We start from the raw sequence: 19953 nt of genomic DNA on the forward strand, positions 1-19953 counted from the left end.
GGTTGGTAAAGGTAATATTTATTTATTTATTTAAAATTCAAATCAAACATATACTTTTGAATAGGGATCAGCAATCACCAATGTGGTGACAATATCAGATAGGAAGGTATGTAATGCACTTAAATTCACTCTTTATCAACACAGACGGAAAACACCAGAGAAATTTACACTTGTGGCTTGTTTGGAAAATGGCATTTAAGTTTAGATTTCCCCCTATAATATTCCTCAACCCACAAATAAACAATTCTAAATAGATATAAGGAAGCAGCAGGTAATCAGGAATAAGGAATAGAAAAGATAATTCGAATCCAGCCTTCCCTGCTCAAACAAGAGAGAAAAACGGATTTGAAATCATACACTTTAAAATGACATTCGGAAATGGCTGGGTGAAACAATGAATGTGTGCAAAAATCCTTATATCAGTACAAATCTCTATGGGAGCCACATTGGAAAGTTACTAACAATCGTCAGCTATAGTTTGAGCAAAAGTAAACACTTTGAATCTGAATGGAAGTTTGAAAAAAATGTAAAATAAAAATCACACATGTAAAACCATGCAAAATTGTGATTCCCGGCTAAAATTAACCAAATGGTTTTTAAGAAAAATGGGTGAAATTTTAGATTGGGAAAAACAGAAAAGAAACTCAGTTTGGACAAGAAAATATTTACTATAGTTTTACTCTTTGCTAGAGCATTCCGGCCAGAATACCAAGAAGGGACACAGCAAGCTCTAAAGTTGATTCATGATTTCAACACCAGATCCCCAGTGCCCGCTCCGGCAGAACCATTCGGACCACTCGAAGTAGGATTGAGAGTTTAAGATTTGCACAAGATGAAAATGACTAAAGAAATGGCACTTAGCAGGATAAATCAAAGATAGGATTGCAATAAGGATTCTGACAATGTTACAAGTTATTAAGGTAAGGATACAATGGTTTAGATATTGGGATGAGACAAGACAAGGCAAGGTATGCTATGGTTTTCTATGATTCCTATTAATACTTACAGTCCACTTTAATTTAGAATTTTGGACCATCAACTGTTCTGGTCATCAGACGGATCGGGTCTAACCAAGGACAGCGGGCAGCTCGGGTGGGGCATGATCATCTAGGCCATTCTGGTCACCGGACTGCACTGGAATGGACCTTCTGGTTATTGGAGACTGGAGATCACTGGGATGGTGAGTGTGGAGGCATGCATCTAGTAGTAGCAAGCCAGGTTGGATCAGGATGCTTCCCTTGGATTTTTGGGATTTTTTGAATTTGAGGCCTATCTGAAAAGGGGTTCAGCAATGCATAGGTCTTGGCTTTGCAATGAAATCTGCAATGAAATCTGGAATCAGGATCAAGCAGGATGAAGAAATCAGGAACAGGACACCACACAGGAAATTAGAAAGAAAGTCAGGACCAGTGTCTTCTGTGTTGTCAGCTTAACTTATTTATCATGCCAACTGACATTCACTAAAGTACATGGCAGGAGCAGGTTTACTAACCACACCCATAATGCTAGGATTTGGCAAGAGCATAGTTTCCGCTTTGCTCTTTGCTGATTGGATCACAGAAATGGATGTCATGTTCATTGGATGATTTTTTCAATGACTAGAAACCTCTCCTAGCTACTAGAACCAAAATCTAACTTTTCCATAAATACATATATATATAGTTATAACCTCTGAGAAAATGAGATGCACAGGTTACATATTTTGTGAGTCACATTTCAATCCAAACCCCAAGTCTCTGGGACCTGGTTTTGCCTTTCTGCAACATTTTGGCAATTTTAACCATGAAAGATGTGGCCTAAAATTTCCCAACTTTGTACACAGATGCGCATTTAGCCCTGGGGTGTACAAAATGTTATGTTCGCAATATAAATACTTTCCTTACAATCTGTAATTCTTTACAGCTTCTGTTCCTTGTGCAGTAATGAGTTCTACCACGTTTTCACAGAAAGAGCATAAAATTAGATTTAAAACTACAGACTTTTCATATTTTCCTCATTCTTGCTGAAAAGTTAAGTGTCTTGAAGTTCATTTACAAAATCGTTTTTTTAAACCAAAAGGAAGTCTATTGTCACTTAATTTGTTTTTATTTCCTTTGCCCAACTGCAAGTAAATGTCAATTCCTTTGAAGTAGGATGAGGGGCCTCTCTCTTGATTGAAATTTACTGCCCCTCACACTTGACAGGTGAGAGTCTCAGCCTGCTATTGTCTCAGTCTGGAGCAAAGACGAATGTCTGATGATGACTTGGGAAGTCCATTTGTCCTGGGTATTCAAAGCCTCCATGCTAGCAATTAGCCACTTTCCTGTTCGAGAAGTTTATGAGGGGTCACCCTTTCTCAAAGCTACGACCTGGCAGAGCAAGATTTTTTTTAAATATAGTTTGCCAACTCAGCCTGGGTTTTAGCTTTGATTTTCTCCTTTTAAATCTTGAATTTAAACCTATAGAATTAAAACAGTTTATAGGTGTATTTTTATCAGTAACAAATCCTTTTACAGTTATAAGTAATCAGGCCTTTACACAACAATGTGCTTTTAAATAGGCGATGTTCCCGCTTCAGTCAGGAAAAAGCACATGTTACTATTTGGTTTTCATCTCCAGCAAATATACACTTTGTGCAGTTATAGTTATTTTCTTGAGTGCTGGAATTGTTTTGCAGCATGGATACAGCTACAGGCATCTATTTAGAGTCTTTCTCTGGACAGCTGATTCTTGATACTGTTGCAAAGAAAATAGACGTGTTTCCTGTGTAAAATGAAAACAAAGCCCCGGGTTGATTTCTCAAGGATACATTTGACAGGAGCTGTCATTCAAATGAGGCCCAGTTCCTCTGAGACACAATGAATGATCCTGGGCATTGCAGGGCCTTTTTAATCACAGTGGTTCATGAGAAATTGATGAATTTAGCACCAAGCAGCACTTTTAAGGTTGAAAAAGTGTCATTTTAAAGAGGCATTTTGGGTTTTCAGCACAATGATGCTGCCTCTTTCACTTCACTCCATGTTACATGTTGCAAAGCACACTGGCACATTCCAGCAGTGAGTACTTTGTTTCACCCCACCTGAAATGTCTATGGTAGGGTAGTGCAGCAATTTTCTGGTTGTTACAAACATGCAATTTTGAGATCTTGGCGCACACAGGAGTCAGCGCAGCCATTTTGTGCTGTTTCTTGCACCAATTCAGTAAAGTGATGTAGCATAGCACAGGTGAGTGGATCAAAATATCCCACAAGTTATAATCGGTCCTCTTCTGTCTATGGGTTATTTTCCTTAATGTCTCTTGTATGCTATCCTTTTTTCCGTTTAGGGGTACTCGTCCCCCTCCAGCCTCTGATATAGACTCTCATTCAGAGCACAAACCAGGACTTGTTTCAGATTTTGGCTTGGTTTGTTGTGTTAGTCTGGTTTGTGAGAGAGTCCTCGGTCATATTGTAGCATTAGAATCACCTGTTAGACGCATCATAAGCACACCTTAGCATAACAAATACACTTTGCATATAATTTTAAACACATATTGACTGGAGTGAATACTTTACAAAATAAGCATATGCAATTGGTAATCAGAACTATAACACTCAGTTTAGTTCTATGGAGCCAATGTTGCCCTTGTGATAGCATGTTTTACTTTTGGCGTCAGTGAAATGTAAACACCATTAGCATTACAGAGAGCATATACATCATCACCTAGTGCACTCTGAAATGTGACTGTCCACATTGCCAACAGAGGGCAGAACCTCTGTATAGAAACACATCTGAAGTAAAGACCAGGTCTGCTCTCTTCTCCTTTCCCATCTCTCCCTTACATTGCCCCCCTCCTCCTCCTCCTCCTCCTCAATCCTCCACCTCTCGCCTAGCAAGTCTACCATTTTAGCTTTCATAATACTTTTCTGGTTTTCCTCTCCATTCTCTGTGCCCTCTCTGAACTCGCTTTCTGTTAACTAGAATGATGTCTCTCTCTTGTGTTTCCACAAAGACATCCAATGTTGTCTGGGCTCTCGTAGGGTTGGCAGCAGTGAACACATGCCACTGTTCTGTGCGTGTGTGTGTGTGTGTATGTGTGTGGGTGTTTGTTTCTTTGTGTGTGCCTGTATCTGTAAGTGTGAAGATAGAGAAGAGACTTTCAACATACAACAGACCAAATTACTGGCGTTATCTATCCCTATCTAATGTTAGTAGATTTTATATTTAGGCAAGCAAGTCATAATTTTGTTTTGTGCTTATTTTGTGAAGGATTGATGAAATGCTTGTATACATTAATCATGCATCAAACAATGAGAGCTGAAAACGAATGCACTTCAGCAAATGGAATTGGGCACATTGTTTCCCATTCCTGCAAGGGTGATTACCACCCCGCATTTGCCCAACTTTGTTTCTTTAGAAGTCAGATGAATGTACATTCCTCTTTGTGAGATGGAGATGATAGTCCATGAGTTCTGAGATCTATTAACATCTTCACAGTGCTCCAATCTATCTTTTCCCCCCAAGGAGCCATTAGCTTTCCATGATAATATTTTAGGAGCCATATCAGGTTTTTAGGAGCCACATGTTTTATAATGATTGCAATCAAAAGTGACATTCAGCAATATAAGCACACTATTTCCTACATCATTTAATTAACATGTGCTAAGAAATATTCCTCATCATTGCTCCTTTCCTTCTATTTCTATGGACCCCCAAACATTTTGCTTTCATTTTTTTATCTGGCCTGTCCTTTGTACATTGCAGTGAAGCCTTAAGATTCACTAAACTGGCTTTTGCTAATCTGTTATGTGGAATCTGACATGTCTTTCAGGCTGTCAATACTGGAAACATTGTTTCCTTTAGTCTAGTTACTTTGTTACTACTTTGAGTAACTTGTTATCACTTGTGGTAACTTTTTATCAATGTGCAATGCATCATACAATGCAGTACAATGGGGTACATTTTTTTGTTTTGACCTAGACACTTAGAGGATTTTTGGTTACTCTAGGTGTGCTAAATGGACAGTCGGAAGGCAGCAGTGACTTTGTACCATATAGTGGTGCTTTTCATTTTAGCCAAACCACATTTACCACATTTGGCTACTAACTGTGGCTAGTGGTAAAAAATGGCTATGCCATGAGATGTTTTGCTTGTCCTTTGGCCATCTTGTCTTTTCACCTTTTTCTGGCCTGCAAGGCCAGGGAAATCCTTATATGGACTTCCAGTAACCGGGAAAGCAAAGGCTTTTGGCGTGTTACTAGAGGGCTATGTGTGTTTGCTGCCAAGAAGTGGGCTGCAACTGTCTGGTCTCAGTCCACATACTGGTGCAAGTGTATCTGGGTGGAATGAAGGAGTTTTGCCACCAGTTGTCCTGATTGGACCACTAATGGGGTGCGTGTGTGGGGCAGACCTGTCATTGGTTAGTGGAGGCTGCTGCTGTTACCAGGCTTTGTAGATAAGAAGAGGACCCCTGCAGAAAGATCGTGGAAGAAACTGAATAAGCCAAGACTCCTTTCCAGCTACAATACTTGGAAGGAGACCAGGTACCTGTCAGAAGAAGGCTTGGTGACCAACATCTGCTGCTGCCCTGGTAGAGCCCTGTCTTGAAGGTGACCTCCAGCAGTCCTGCGAAGGAGCTGAAAACCATGATTTAGAGGGAAAATCCCTTGTCAACATTAGCTCGGAGTCCTGCAAAGAAGAGCCTTCAGAAGTGCCCAAGGACTGCCCGGCGATAAACCAGCTCTGAGTTAGGGCTTCCATGCTGCAGGTGTCCCCATTCAGAGTTGAGGACTGGAACTTGGGACATCCTCAGCTTGTGCTACTAGACTTGCCTTGTATGGTCAAAGCACCAAAGGGACCCGAGATAGGAGGGAAAGTCTGACCATGACAAGTGAGTCCCTTTGCGTCACCGTGCTGTGGTAACCGATGTCTGAAATTGCTTACCTGCGTCCATTCCTGTCCTGATAGGGGCCCTGCATTAAGCTTTGATGGATTCTTCCACTTTGAATCCTTGCCCCTTCAGTAGATACTGACCAGAGAGCTGCTCAAACAGGCAACCCCTGGGGATCAAGAACTGAGGCAGGTGGTGGGAAAAGCAACCTCAGACCTTCCTCAACTGACCTGACAAGTCTCATGGAGAATTGGAGTACAAGGGGTGAGTTATAGTGATACTTACCTGCCCCCTAAACTCCCTTTAAAAGTTTGCTAACTTTTACAAAACATTTCTAATACTTTGGCTTTGCCATAGCTTATTCACCCAAGTAGCCCGAAAAGTTGGGAACATGTATATTAGCTAGCTTAACCCGTCCCCTGACACTTGATGCTCACTGCACCGCGGACACCCCTACCTTAATTTTTATCCAGCTTCACAAACTATGTGGAAATTTTGCTGAACATTTGGGCACAAGCCCAGGACAATTTAGGGTTTGACTTCTGAAGTTAGGGGTTATTCTCAGTGGACTTGTAGTGATAATACTAATCTGTACCTTTCTTTTCATGGTTTTGATATGTATTTTGCCCTACACCAGTAATTGTAATAATAATAATATAATATTATATATTGTATATATTGTATCTAATTGTTAGTATTGTGTGATAAAATTACGTGTTAGTAGTCATTTTTTCACTGTGTGTTGTGGCCATAAGTAAATATGTATGTGTATACCTGATTGTCCAAGTGTAATCTTTGACTGCTGCCCTGTGTGTACTCATTGTGGACACCTTACAAGCTCATCACCTCTTGCGACTTAGCCTAGACCACTCTTCACTGCTATCTTGAACTGTCAATGGCCTTCTATACATCTGACCACCAGGCCAGAGAATAGAACATCAGTCCTATCAACATGGAACTATGGAAATGTATTGTTTACTTACATTCATTGACTTTTTTCAACATACAGCAACCTAGTGAGCATTGTCTGCATGGGGTCTGAGTTCATGTCCACTAGATTCACAGTGCTAGTCCAGATGGTGAGACCGGTGCCGTGAATGGAGATATAGCCAGACTGGTAATGGTCTTGTATTGAGGTGCTGCAGTTAGAGCAATACTTCTCAGGGACCTTTAGGTCCCCATGGAGCCATGAGATAAGAAACTGATCAGCTCAGCTGGTTCACGAGAGTATAGAGGAGCAACCTTATTATTTTATTTGTGCTTAGGCACCATTCCTGCCAGAAGTGATGCATTGTTTAGGTGGTAGTGGATATGGCTGCAGTGCTATTGTCACCAGATTCTTTCCATGGCTTAAGCCCTTCGATTAATGGCAGGACACTGTTTATACGTAAACAAAACTTGTTGTTGCCAACTGGTAACCATTCAGTGCACTCCTAGTGGACATAAAGTCCCAAGTATATTCGAGGTGTAGACAAGTGACAGCTATAGACTAGGTGCCACATCCACACCTGTTCGGTAAATGATTACAACTTACTGTCAAAAAGGCTCTGAAAGCATAGATTTCGAATAATATTCATACATCAGCAATGAAGGATAAGATGTCCTAAAAGAATACCATCATTCATCATTGGATTCCAAAATAATAATCAAATTAAAGTAGTGTTTAAACATATAATGTCACTCTTTCTTGTCAGTCTGAAACACGCCATTGTGCTGCACTCAATAGGATGTTATTGTATCATTTTGATCGTACATGTCTGCTGCCCGGGACATTGAAGATATATCTGTGGGGTTTTTAGGACCATCATGGAGATGGAAGGGAAACATGAGCAAATGCGTTCCTATTATGAATCAATGGTGGAGCAATACAGCAGTCTGAAAGTGGTGCACATTTTACCAGTATTCGTCTCATACTGACTAAAGACAAATAAATAATATATAAACACAAACGGGTAATTCATAGAATCCAGCGCACAAGAGGCACATGTGGCTGGAGCACAGTGTGCGCATGTGAAAGTCTGCGCCAGCCGCGTGCGCTAAAATCCATTTCCGCGCACAGCGTATTCATGGATTTTAACATCCAAAACCAGCCGTGGCGCAGAGTGGCGCAACGACCCTGAAGCAGTGCCAGTTACGCCCCCAACCCCTCCCCGTGTGCCATGCACAGTGCACAAATCCCATACATGGCGCAGAGGCCCCCAACCATGAAAACGCCTGTAAAACTCCCCACGCACCCCTCTGAATGCATGTACTCCCCGGCGCGGGGAGTTTCACACGTGATTGGCCCTGTGCGAGAGGGGTACGTGTATTACTGGGGTTCGCAGGAAGTTTCACATGCAATTGGCCCTGTGCGAGCGGGGTATGTGTATAACTGGGGTTCGCAGGAAGTTTCACACGCGATTGGCCTTGTGCGAGTGGGGTACATGTAATACTGGGTTCGCGGGGAGTTTCACACACGATTGGCCCTGTGCGAGCGGGGTATGTGTATTTCTGGGGTGCACGTGCAGTTTCACATGGATTTTGCTGTCAGAGCGGGTTACGTGTATTTCGGGGGTCCACTCATGTCCCCCTGCACCCCCACCCCCAGCAGTGAGAGGCACCTTCCAGCAGGCCCCCACTCATGTCCCCCAGCACTCCCACTCCCCAGCAGTGAGGGGCACCTGCCAGGAGGCCCCCACTCATGTCCCAGTCATGTCCCCCTGCACCCCTACCCACCAGCAGTGAGGGTCACCTGCCAGCAGGCCCTCACTCCTGTCCCCCTGCACCCCCACCCCCCAGCAGTGAGGGGCACCTGCCAGCAGGCCCCCACTCATGTCCCACTCATGTCCCCCTGTACCCCCACCCCCAGCAGTGAGGGGCACCTGCCAGCAGGCCCCCACTCATGTCCCCCAGCACCCGCACCCCCAGCAGAGAGGGGCACCTGCCAGCAGGCCCCCACTCATGTCCCCCAGCACCCCCACCCCCAGCAGTGAGGGGCACCTGCCAGCAGGCACCCGCTCATGTCCCACTCATGTCCCCCTGCACCTCCACCCCCCAGCAGTGAGGGGCACCTGCCAGCAGGCCCCCACTCATGTCCCACTCATGTCCCCCAGCACCCCCACCCCCCAGCAGTGAGTGTCACCTGCCAGCAGGCCCCCACTCATGTCCCCCAGCACCCCCACCCCCCAGCAGTGAGGGCCACCTGCCAGCAGGCCCCCACTCATGTCCCCCAGCACCCACACCCCCAAGCAGTGAGGGGCACCTGCCAGCAGGCCCCCACTCATGTCCCACTCATGTCCCCCTGCACCCCCACCCCCCAGCAGTGAGGGCCACCTGCCAGCAGGCCCCTACTCATGTCCCCCTGTACCCTCACCCCCCAGCAGTGAGGGGCACCTGCCAGCAGGCCCCCACTCATGACCCACTCATGTCCCCCTGCATCCCCACCCCCCAGCAGTGAGGGGCACCTGCCAGCAGTCCCCCACTCATATCCCCCACCCACTCACCCAGCCAGCAGTGACATGCCTATCTCATGACACAAACCAAAAGTCAACTATGTACATCAACACATGTCCGTCACACACACACACACACACTGGTTGCCATTGATTGAGTAAACCCACATGTTGACATGCATGAACCCAATGAGCGAATCCAACACATTGAAGTAAAACATCCAAATGTATTAATATGAAAATCAATGTAAAGAAATCAAAGCATAAAATAATGGCAAACATGAAATGAAATGCATGTCCAATTGAAAAATAATGAAATCCCAAATAAATCCCAAGTAATCCAAAAGAAAAATGGCCAAAACTCTCTGTCCTCCAAACCAAATCCAAATGAAACACAGAAAGGTAAATCCATTGAGCCATGGCGAAATTAATCAAAAAAGTCCAAATAAATCCAACGTCCAACTATGTACAATCCAATTTTCAAGGGTCCATGAGCCCAATGAAATAAATGAAACATATCTAATAACCTACCTAACAAAAAAACTATATACAAAAGTGTGGGGCATAGTCCAAAAGCCCCAAAAGAAAAAAAAAAAGAAAAGGAAACCTAACACTATAAACTATTTACAATGGCGGCGGGCAAGTCCTGCGGCTCACTCAGTGATGTTTTCGGCCAGGGCATCATCAAACTCCATGTCTATTTGCTGGAGGCGGGCCTCTGTCCTGGCCCCGAGGTCTCGCAGGGAGGCACTCATGGCCTGTTCCAACTCCCTGCGAGTCACCTCGAGGCACTCTGCCCGACTCAATGCACGACGTATGGAGAACTCTGCCCTGACCATGGTGAGCCGCGCCTCTTCCGCCCGCCGCCGTTCCGCACTTATACGCTGGCCCAACCGCAGCCACACAGAAGACACACCCATTCCAGGGTCCTCCTACCCTCTGGACTATTCCTGCCCCCCTGATGTCGATGGCCCGAGCCATCATTGCTCCCACTTAGAGCCTGCTCCTGCTGCTGTCCATGTGCCTTGTCCCATGATGCCTGCACATCCTCCATCAGCTGGTCTCCAGTTGTGGTGTCCACCCCGCTGGCCAGCCGACTCCCGACTGTGGCAGGGATGGGATCTCCATCAAGCTGGCTGTGTTGGTCAGGCCAGGTCCACAGGGGGCCCTGGTGGAATATGGGCCAGAAGATGGCAGGAAGAACGACTGGCACATAATCTCCCCAGAGTAGGAGAGGTCCGGCAGAGTGCGCGTCACATGTAGGAATCCACCAACCAGTGCCCCTCCTAACAGTGCCAAGTCGCGACACTGCTGTTCATGATGGCGTGCGTTCTCCGCCCAGGAAGAACGCATGTCATCACGAATGTCATGCGTGCGCAACGCGACACCAATCAGGACGGAGCCCATACAGTCATGGGACCCCTCGTCCGCAGGTAGTGGAGAGGCAGATGACACGGTGACAGCACTGCATGAGTGAATCTACACATCATCACGGACATGTGTCATGCATCCATGGCGTTTCAAAGTCACACACACACTTCTCAGACACACACACATGTGCACCATACATGTACATGGCAGCAGCACCTATCCCTCACAGCCCCTCCATGTTCAAGAACAGAGACTGGCATGCTTTCATGTGTGCATTCTGCATACAGCTCCCCATTTTGCATTGTAACACATGCACCAACCATGTGGTTCACACATTACTGGTCTCACATGCATGACCATGATGTCCCTGCACACACACATCCATACATGGCCTATGTCACACATACAGAAAAGTATCAGACTACCAGCACACTGCAACATGCCCTGTCTCACACAGCAATGCTTGGCCACTTACCGCTCAACTCCAGACAGGTCTTCTTCCGAAGGATCTGGGCGTGGAGCGCTGGGCATACACGTTCCAGGACCCTCATCTGGATGTCACTCATGCTCACCCGGCCCCCCTCTGCCAGGCGTCGGGCCTTGTAGAGGGTCCTGGACCTGAAGTACTCCCAGCGTTTCTTGACGTGCTTGATGTCGTGGGTTGCCACCCCCTCCTCGTTGATGGCAACCACTACTTCGTCCCAGATCCTCCCATCCTTCCTTGTTGGCGCGTGATGTTCCGAAGAGGGCATCAAAATGCCCCAGGACATGCTCCACCAGGACACCAACTTCCTTCTCACTGAAACTGGTGGCCCTCTGCCTCTCTGACTGGAGGTCGCCAGTGGTCTCAGATGGTGTTTGCCCCGACATGGCGACCCCCGAAGGAAGGCGTGGGTGGGCAACTGGGTCCTGGGGCTGGGCTGTGGAGCGATGGTTTCCCAGTCGGGAGTCTTCTGTTCCAGCAGGGGTGGACACAGCAACTGGAACCCTGGCTGACGTGCAGGCACCAAATAGCAGGGCACGTGGGCAGCAGGCAGGCAGGCAGCATCAGATGGCAGGTGGGAGCATGCTCGGGGCTCTGGAGGGCAGTAATTCGGCCTTCTGGGCAGGAGCGTGGTCTTCCGTGTGTTGTTGCGTGACCAGCTTGATACAGAGTGATTTGGCATGGGAAAACATTGCACGTCAGCATGTAATTCGAGGAAAGACCCTTAGTGCGTAAGCGCGTCTGTGACATTACACGCGCGGTTGTTTCCCTCGTGACGGGTGCATAGTGAATCAGCACGTGAAGACACAGCACGTACGCAAATTCATTGGACCAAAGGCCCTTAGCGCATAAGCGCGTCTGTGACGTGACGCGCAAGGGCGTTTCCCTCAACAAGGGTGCATGTTCATTGTACACGTGCAAAAACTGCACGTCCGAGGTGCGTGCACGCGTAAGTGGCGTTGTACATGTGGGCCGGTTTAAAAGGTACGTGTAGGATGCCATTTTCTTGTACGTGCTTTTCGTGGAGAGCGAGTGGGTGAATTTTGTACTCCTTGTCGGTTTACAGGCGATTACTTCACAGCGTTTCAAGTTTGTACTCCCTGTTACCTCTGACAGCGTTCAATTTTTTGGTTGGCCTTGTTTCCTCAAACAGCATTCACTTCTTCTTTTGTGCTGTTTCCTCAGACAGCGTACAATTCGTCTTTTGGTGGGGGCGTTGCCAACACGCACACGTGCGTCTTTTTCACTTTCTTTTTCCAGGCATACGGTGAGTCGCGTACGTATTTACCAACTGTGCTTGCCCCGTGTGTCGCGTACCCCTTCAGAGGTAATTGTAGGCTGTGTATATTACGCGTACACTTATTTTTGTGTTTCTGGGTGCCACAGCGTAGTGTGGGTTCATTTTTCCATGCACGTGGTCTACGAGGGGTTGCGTGCACGTTCATTTTTGTTTTCGGGGTGCCTGTGAGTTGCGAGACCCGTCATCTTCCCCCAGGGGTCACAGGCAGCCTTGCTAGAGCACTAGGGTATGAATTCCATCTAGTACCCTACCCCTTTCACCCCCAATTGCCCAGGACAATAGTTTACTGCTACTCCCATATGCACAACAACATCAGTGCCATGGTTGGGAGGCAACCAAGTGGTAAGGGAGGCAAAGGTGGCCGACCTTCAAAAGGTGGGCGTGGTATGTGTAGTAGGGGACGTGGCCAGGATTTGCAGGGTGCCCCTAGACCCCCATGTGTGGAGGACCAATCAGGGACACCCATGCCCCACCCCCTCATGGTTGTGGGAAGCATAGCTGACACCATCCCAGCTCAGCCCTTGTTGGACAGGCCCATTGTGGCACCTGAACCGGCACAGGAAGACTCCCAGGCTGACTTCCAGGTAAGCAAGTCTAAGCCACGTGTGGCGGTGCAAGTTGTTGTCACCAGGCCACGTGGATCTGGGGCAGCAATGTCATCTGCTGCCGCAAGTAGGCAGGGTGGGGAGGCTGCAGGGGCAGCTGCAGCTCTATCCACCCCAGCTCTGAGTCTCCCAGCCGGGACAGTGTCCATCCAGATCCATCAGACTGATGTTGCCCCTGCCAACATCACCCTGCAGCCAATGCCTGCACCAAGACCTATGGTCATTGTGCCTTCGCACACTCCTAGTACACAGTCCACCGGCGCTTCTGCCCCTACTGACCTGAGCGGCGTAAGCCACTCAGGATCCGCACCACCTTTGGAAAAGAAGTAGAAGGGTGCTCTGGCACTACAGGCTGAGACCCCAGACACGGCTACACACTCCGGCACATCAAGGAAGCCTAGCTTTAATGACGCCGAACTTGATGCACTTGTGGCCTATGTGTCGGAACATAGCCGTGAAATGGTGGTGACTGCAGGGTGCAAGACCACACCTGGTCAACGTAGGGCACACTGGCAGACCATCGCAGACCACATTAGTGCCCTTGGATTTGTGAGGCGCACAGCTGATGATATGCTACAAGCAGTGGAATGACCTGAAACGCAGAGCAAAAAACAAGCTGACCTCAAATCATGCCTCTACTCTGTTGACTGGCGGTGGGTCTCCACCAGAGGACCAACAACTCACTGAACATGAGTCTGTTGCTGGAACCTTCGTCACAGAGGAACAGACCCAAGGCGTGGGAGACCTACCTGATTACGACGCATTGTCCGGTGAGTGCCCATGCATGTGTGTGTAATCCATGTGTATGTTGTTTGGGTGACGGGTTCTGATTGAGTGCCAGGTGAGCGTGTGTACTCCAGAGTGGTATGGGTCACCCATGTTCTTCCTCCGATACATTCACGTGCTTTGGATTTGGGTATGACAGTATCCCTTCTGCCCACAGTAGCCAATTAGCGCCACATTACTGCAGTTGCCTTTGACCTGTCATCTTGCAACAACATTGTTCAGATTTTTTCAGTGTTCATTCTGGCTGATTGTTTCAATTCTCCCATTTTTGCTACGCATTTTTCAGCCCTAATGCCACATATGTGACATGCTCCTGTCATTGATTACACCCCACATTGGCCCACATGTGTTGCCTTGTTATGTGAATGATTATACCATTCAGGCTGATTGAGTATTGGCCTGCTCACATTAATTTTTGGGGCCTGTTTGAATGTGGAACATGATAGTTGTTTGCTGTCATGTTAAAGTGACCAACCATTGATGTGTACATCTGCCTACAATCACTGCATTATTGTACACTGGATGTGTTGCAGTGTGTGGCACATGCATCTTTTGCCACACTATTTAGCATTTTTCGTCTCATCATGTCCATCTCACATATCGCTGTAGTTGTCTAATGTACCATGCCTATGCTACATGCCATCTGTGTGATGGCATGTGTCATGTATGTGTAATGGACATGCCACTCACAGGCTAATGTGTGATGCCAGTTCTACATACCGTGCAGCAAGTGTGTTGCTTTTCCATCTGGGTGTCCTCAGTGTCTGCTTTTTGCCTCCCCTTCCAACTCATTGACAGTGCATGCATGCCAGGGTTATAGTCATATGGGACATGTGTAAACCATGTACAGGATCTCTGCCTTGTCAGGTCTATGTGTGTGCTATGGTGCTCATGCCTGTTTGCATTTGTTGTATTTCATGTTTTTGCAGGTGATGACGCACTTGATGCTGGTGAGGTTGAGGAGATGGTGCAGAACCAGGAGGAATCTCACCCACAACGAGGCACCAGGGAGGACGTGGTGTGGTGGTGGGTGAAAACCCTTTGTTACTGCAGACCATATTGTCCAGGGGTGTCTCTGGGTGCACCTCCCAGACCTCTATTCAGGTGCTGAGTCGGATGATGAGACTAATGTGCTGTCGCAGGTCAGTGCTTCTGGCAGGGATTCTGGTCTGTCCAACCCACCTGCACCAGGGGTAGAAACCTTTATGGGGATGTCAGTGTTGGTAGGTCCGCCTTTGGCGGTTACGGATTCAGTGTCACACTCCACAACATCTGATCATGTTCCTGGGCCAGCAGATCAGAGGGGGAAAGCGGTCCTGCAGCCTCAGGCAGTGCCAGCACAGCAAGGTGCACATCGCCTTGCCCCAAACAGGTGTGTATCACGCCGACACGGTGGCCGTGCGCCACCAGGCAATACTCTATGGGAAAACTCCATGTACGGTATGGCAACCCAACAGGCAGCATCAGTTGAAATGATGGCTCAGGCAATGGAGAGGGTGGCCACTTCCATTATCCCCCCTGAAAGGCAGATGGAGCAACAACAGCAGGCAACAGACTCCATTTGCCAATCACACAGGGAAGACATGTTGGCGTCCAACAGGGACCGACGGGCAGCACTGGAGACTCTGCACAAAGCCATATCAATAGAGTCACAGGGCCATAGGGAAGCCCTGAGGGTAGAACTCCATAAGCTCAGGGAGAGTCTGCTTGAACTTGAGGCTTCCTGAAATTTTAGGGCAGAACAGCAGCTGGAGCAGCTCACACGTTCACTCTCAGCTTAGCTGCAGGAAACCCATGAGGAGATCCAGGCATCACGCGAGGTCATGCGTGCAGAAATGCATGCAACCCGTGAGGTGCTGCATAGGGATCTCCGCACTATAAATACTCCAGAATCAGACCTTCCAGACCTGCATGCTTGCTGCCATGGAGGACCATACCAGGGCTTTGCGTGGGCTGCCTCCCATAGTGCCACCACCTCCTGATGCAGCAGCAGAGGGTGAAGAGACCGACAGCAGTTCTCCCACAATGGCATAGCCCATGGAGGTATTTTTTTTCCGCAACATCCAGGCAAGAGAGAGTTGGTGTGCACCCTGTCCTTGAACCTCCTGGGTGGCCTCCCCCCTGGCCCCCACATGGCAATTTTTTTAAATATTTTTTACAGTATGTTGCCTTGTGTGGCTCCCGTGGGCATCCACTGTGTATTCCGGCTGGGCACATGCAGGCTTGTGCTGAGTTTGGGTTAGATGCTTGGGTTCCTGACACACACACCCATCATGCTTCCCGTTTCCATGGGCTTGCAAAGGGTGTGACCAAGTGACAGTGACTTACACAGTGACATTGGGCTCCCATGAGCTGTGTGGGCAGTCTGTAGTCAATACTGTGTGTACATCTTCAGTGAGTATTGTTGTTGTATTGAACACTGCATGGTGTATTGATATGTGCTTGTGCATCCATGTCTTCCTCCTTATTTGCAGGTACCTTCTTCATGTCTTCACAAGGTCGCCTCCTTTACAGATGCAGTTCATGTTGTATGCAGTACACGGACACATTTGAGTGGCAGCAACACTATGCAGTTTGAAGGGGTCAATGTGCTGGCTTATTCAGTTTATATGACTACCACTACTTTGACTTTGTACTGTCATGTTTTTGCAATGTTTCATGCTGTGTTGCTGTATTGTGTTACTGGTAAGTATTTGTTCATGTGTGCTGTTTGTTATTGATTACTGGGAGCATATTGTCTGTGGGCTGTTTCCATTTGGGACAGTGCACTTTGTGACACTTGTTCAGGTCTTGTGCATTGCTTTGTTTGCTCTCACATTGCATGACATGCCATGGTGTGTTGGGTGGCGGAGATGGGGAGGGGTTGGATGACATGGCGCTATTTTCATGTTGTATTTTGCTAGTGGGTAGTCATTCATGCAGCATGAATATATGTCTTTTAATGACACAGCATTGGTTGTCTTTGGGAAGGTATGGGTGGTAACAATGTAACACTTCCAGGTGACCAATCGCAGGCTGGTATGGTTGTGACAGTTGACTGTCCCTTATGTTATCATCATTGATTGTCAGCTGTGTGCACTCCACAGAGGTGTGAATTTAGGTGAAGTTATTATCCACCAGCTGCGTACTTGCTGCCTCACCACATGCCCTTTCCCCTCCCATGCGTAGCGGCCGTGCATGTGGTTGGGGATGTGGGGGCACCACCATGTCCGCCGGCAGGCCCCGGCGTGTTGCAACGTTGTGAAGGACACATGCTGCCACTATGATCCAGCACACTACTGGGGGAGCGTATAGCAGCTGCCCACCAGAATGGTTAAGGGAGCGTAAGCGTGACTTTAGCACTCCGAATGTGCACTCCACTATGTCACGGGTTGCAATATGGGCTGTGTTGTATCTTACCTTGGGTGGTGTGGTGGGGTTCCGAATTGGCGTCATCATGTGGGTGCTCAGAGGGTAGGCACTGTCCCCTGGGGAGGTGATGATGGGTATCATTATGGGGGTTGTGACATTACTCAGTATCTGACGTGCATGCGTGTGCAGAGGCATTTATACTCACCAAGAAGCCATGTATCACCATGCCACCCAGCTTCTAGGTCACGGTTTAGGGTTGACATTCTGTGTATGAAACTGTCATGGGTGGACCCTGGATAGTTGGCATATACTGAGGTGATGATTCCCTTGGCATCACATACTACCTGCACGTTGATGGAATGCCAGTGCTTGCAGTTTCTATAGATGTGCTCTGATGCCCTGGGAGGACGTAGAGCCACGTGGGTGCAATCAATGGCACCTAGCACTTTGGGGAAGTGTGCCACCCCGTAAAAATCCTGGACAAAAGCCTGTTCTGGGCAGGTATATGTGCCTGCGGACTGAGGGGCGTGCAGTCATGATGGCCAAGACCTGGTGTAGGCAGCGTGACTGCGTGGCCTGTGACACCCCCCCCCACTATGGTACTTGTCTGCTGAAATGACCCAGTAGCCAAGAAGTGCAGTACATTGAGCACCTTTTCCAAGGGGCTCAGTGCTTGGGAGCACAGGGTGGGTGATGTGAGGTCATCCTCCCACTCACTCACCAGGTCGAGTATTATGTGAGGTGGAAACCTGTACCTCCCATACACCTGGTCATCAGGTATCCCAAAAAGGCTGGTCCTGGGTGTAAAAATTCTGGCCTTGACTATCCTCCTCCTCCTGCGGTATCCCACGACCACTGCTGCGAGGAACGGTATATTCATCGTAGCGTCTGAGCTTGATTGTTGTTTGCGCGCACTTTTATACTGCGTGGGTCCACGTACGCCTGCTTCCTGCTTGTGTACGTGTTTCCGGATTAGCGTGTCTTTTTTGGCGCATGTGTTAGCCCTGTTCGATTCCATGAATACGTGTTGTAGCCGTGCATGTGGCCGTTCTGCGCATTTGCCTCCTTTACTTCCCCCGTAACGCCCACATTTTCACGCGTTGTTCCCCATTCCGCATGTTACGACCCGTGTTCCGCCTACTTTTGTTGTGTGCGCTGCGCTATGTGCGCTTTCGCTGTGCGCGTAGCGCATGCTGTTTGATGACGTGTGCGCCTGCGTGCACCACACAGGATTTTAGCGCACATCCATGGATTTATACGCGCACGGACTTCCATGAATCGCTATGTGCGGGTTTCGCGGTGATTTTCGCACATGCGCTGCGATTCGCACGCTTTTGCACGCCTGCGCGGAAATTTTCAGCGCACATTAATTCCATGAAAATCTGGACCACCTGGTCAAAATCTAACAAAACAAGCCACGGCTGATAAAACATCTCAAACTGCACCCTTGTGGAGACAAAATAAATTGAACACGAAGCGTTATTCTATGATTGGCAAAGGAAAGCCTCTTACTGTAACAAACCTATAAACTGCAAAAGTGATTAACTAATCCTGCATCTTCCATCTTCATTTTATACAAATACATCTGGATCGAACTCTGCAGGTGCTTTGGTCAAATCGTATTTCTATGTATGTAGTGCATTGCATTTACAGCCTGTGATGATGACAACACTATCTGAAAATGTGCTGCAAATTCAGATAGACTACTTAAATATGCATACATCACAAGCGAATAGTTATGAAACATTAAAGACCATTACAAGGAAGCATTTTCCTAGTATTACATTACAAATACATATGGTAAAAATACTTCTGACAATGCTTATGTTCTGGTAGAGAAGAGAGAATTAACATTGGCTCACTCTTTGTTGGTATCTTTATATATAAAGCTGAATGCATGTATAAGTGTTAGTATGTTTGTCCGGCTATACAAATCCACACCTTTGAACCCACTGCTACCAAATTTGTCATGGATTCCTCATGTGTCTGGGGCAAGATTGTAGTGCATTTTTTTTAATCCAAAAAATGTACTCCGTAGACACCCTCATGTATTGATGCTCACCCCGATTCACTACAGTATGTACTAGATGGAGGCAACATTTGGAAAAGTGTCTGAAGCAAAATGTTCGAAGTGTTGCTTATTCCTTTGAAATGTATTACTACTGTATACAGTTTGTAAGTGTTAACTAAAGCATTTTTAAAGGGAATTAAACAAAAAAGAAAAATGTATCACGCCACTCCAAAAATGAAAAATGGCAAGGTTACAGTTTACTTAAGTTCATTCACAAGAATAGAGCAAAATCAATCAATCTTTCTTTGACATTTTCTCAAATGTGCTGAAGCCATTAAGTGACTGAAACATGATGCACAAAAAACTAACATCACTTGCATAAGCTCCATCTGATGCAAAGTGAAAATCAATATCAAGAGTTTCTGAAACACAACAAACAGAAGGCACGACTTGCTGACCAGACGACAAGAGCAACTTTCTCCAGGGCAAATGTGACACCAGAGCAAACTGAAGCATGGCTTTCCAACAAGAGGACAAGAGCAACATCCTCCAGGGCACATGAGACATCACTCGATCAGGACACGGGCAGCACTGGGTACCACAACTAGTCATTGAATCGAACATAGATGTTGGACTGTGTTTTGACCTACCATGGATGTGGATTTAGTGCACTGTGAGAACCTGTTATCCCTACTGACTTTAAGCAGTTGCTGATGTGAGTATTTCATGTAATCTCGTAAACTCTGCAAGCAGGCAAGAATTGATCA

Source organism: Ambystoma mexicanum, chromosome 5q, assembly GCF_040938575.1.
Source record: "Ambystoma mexicanum isolate Mex_15411 chromosome 5q, UKY_AmexF1_1, whole genome shotgun sequence".
NCBI lineage: Eukaryota > Metazoa > Chordata > Amphibia > Caudata > Ambystomatidae > Ambystoma > Ambystoma mexicanum.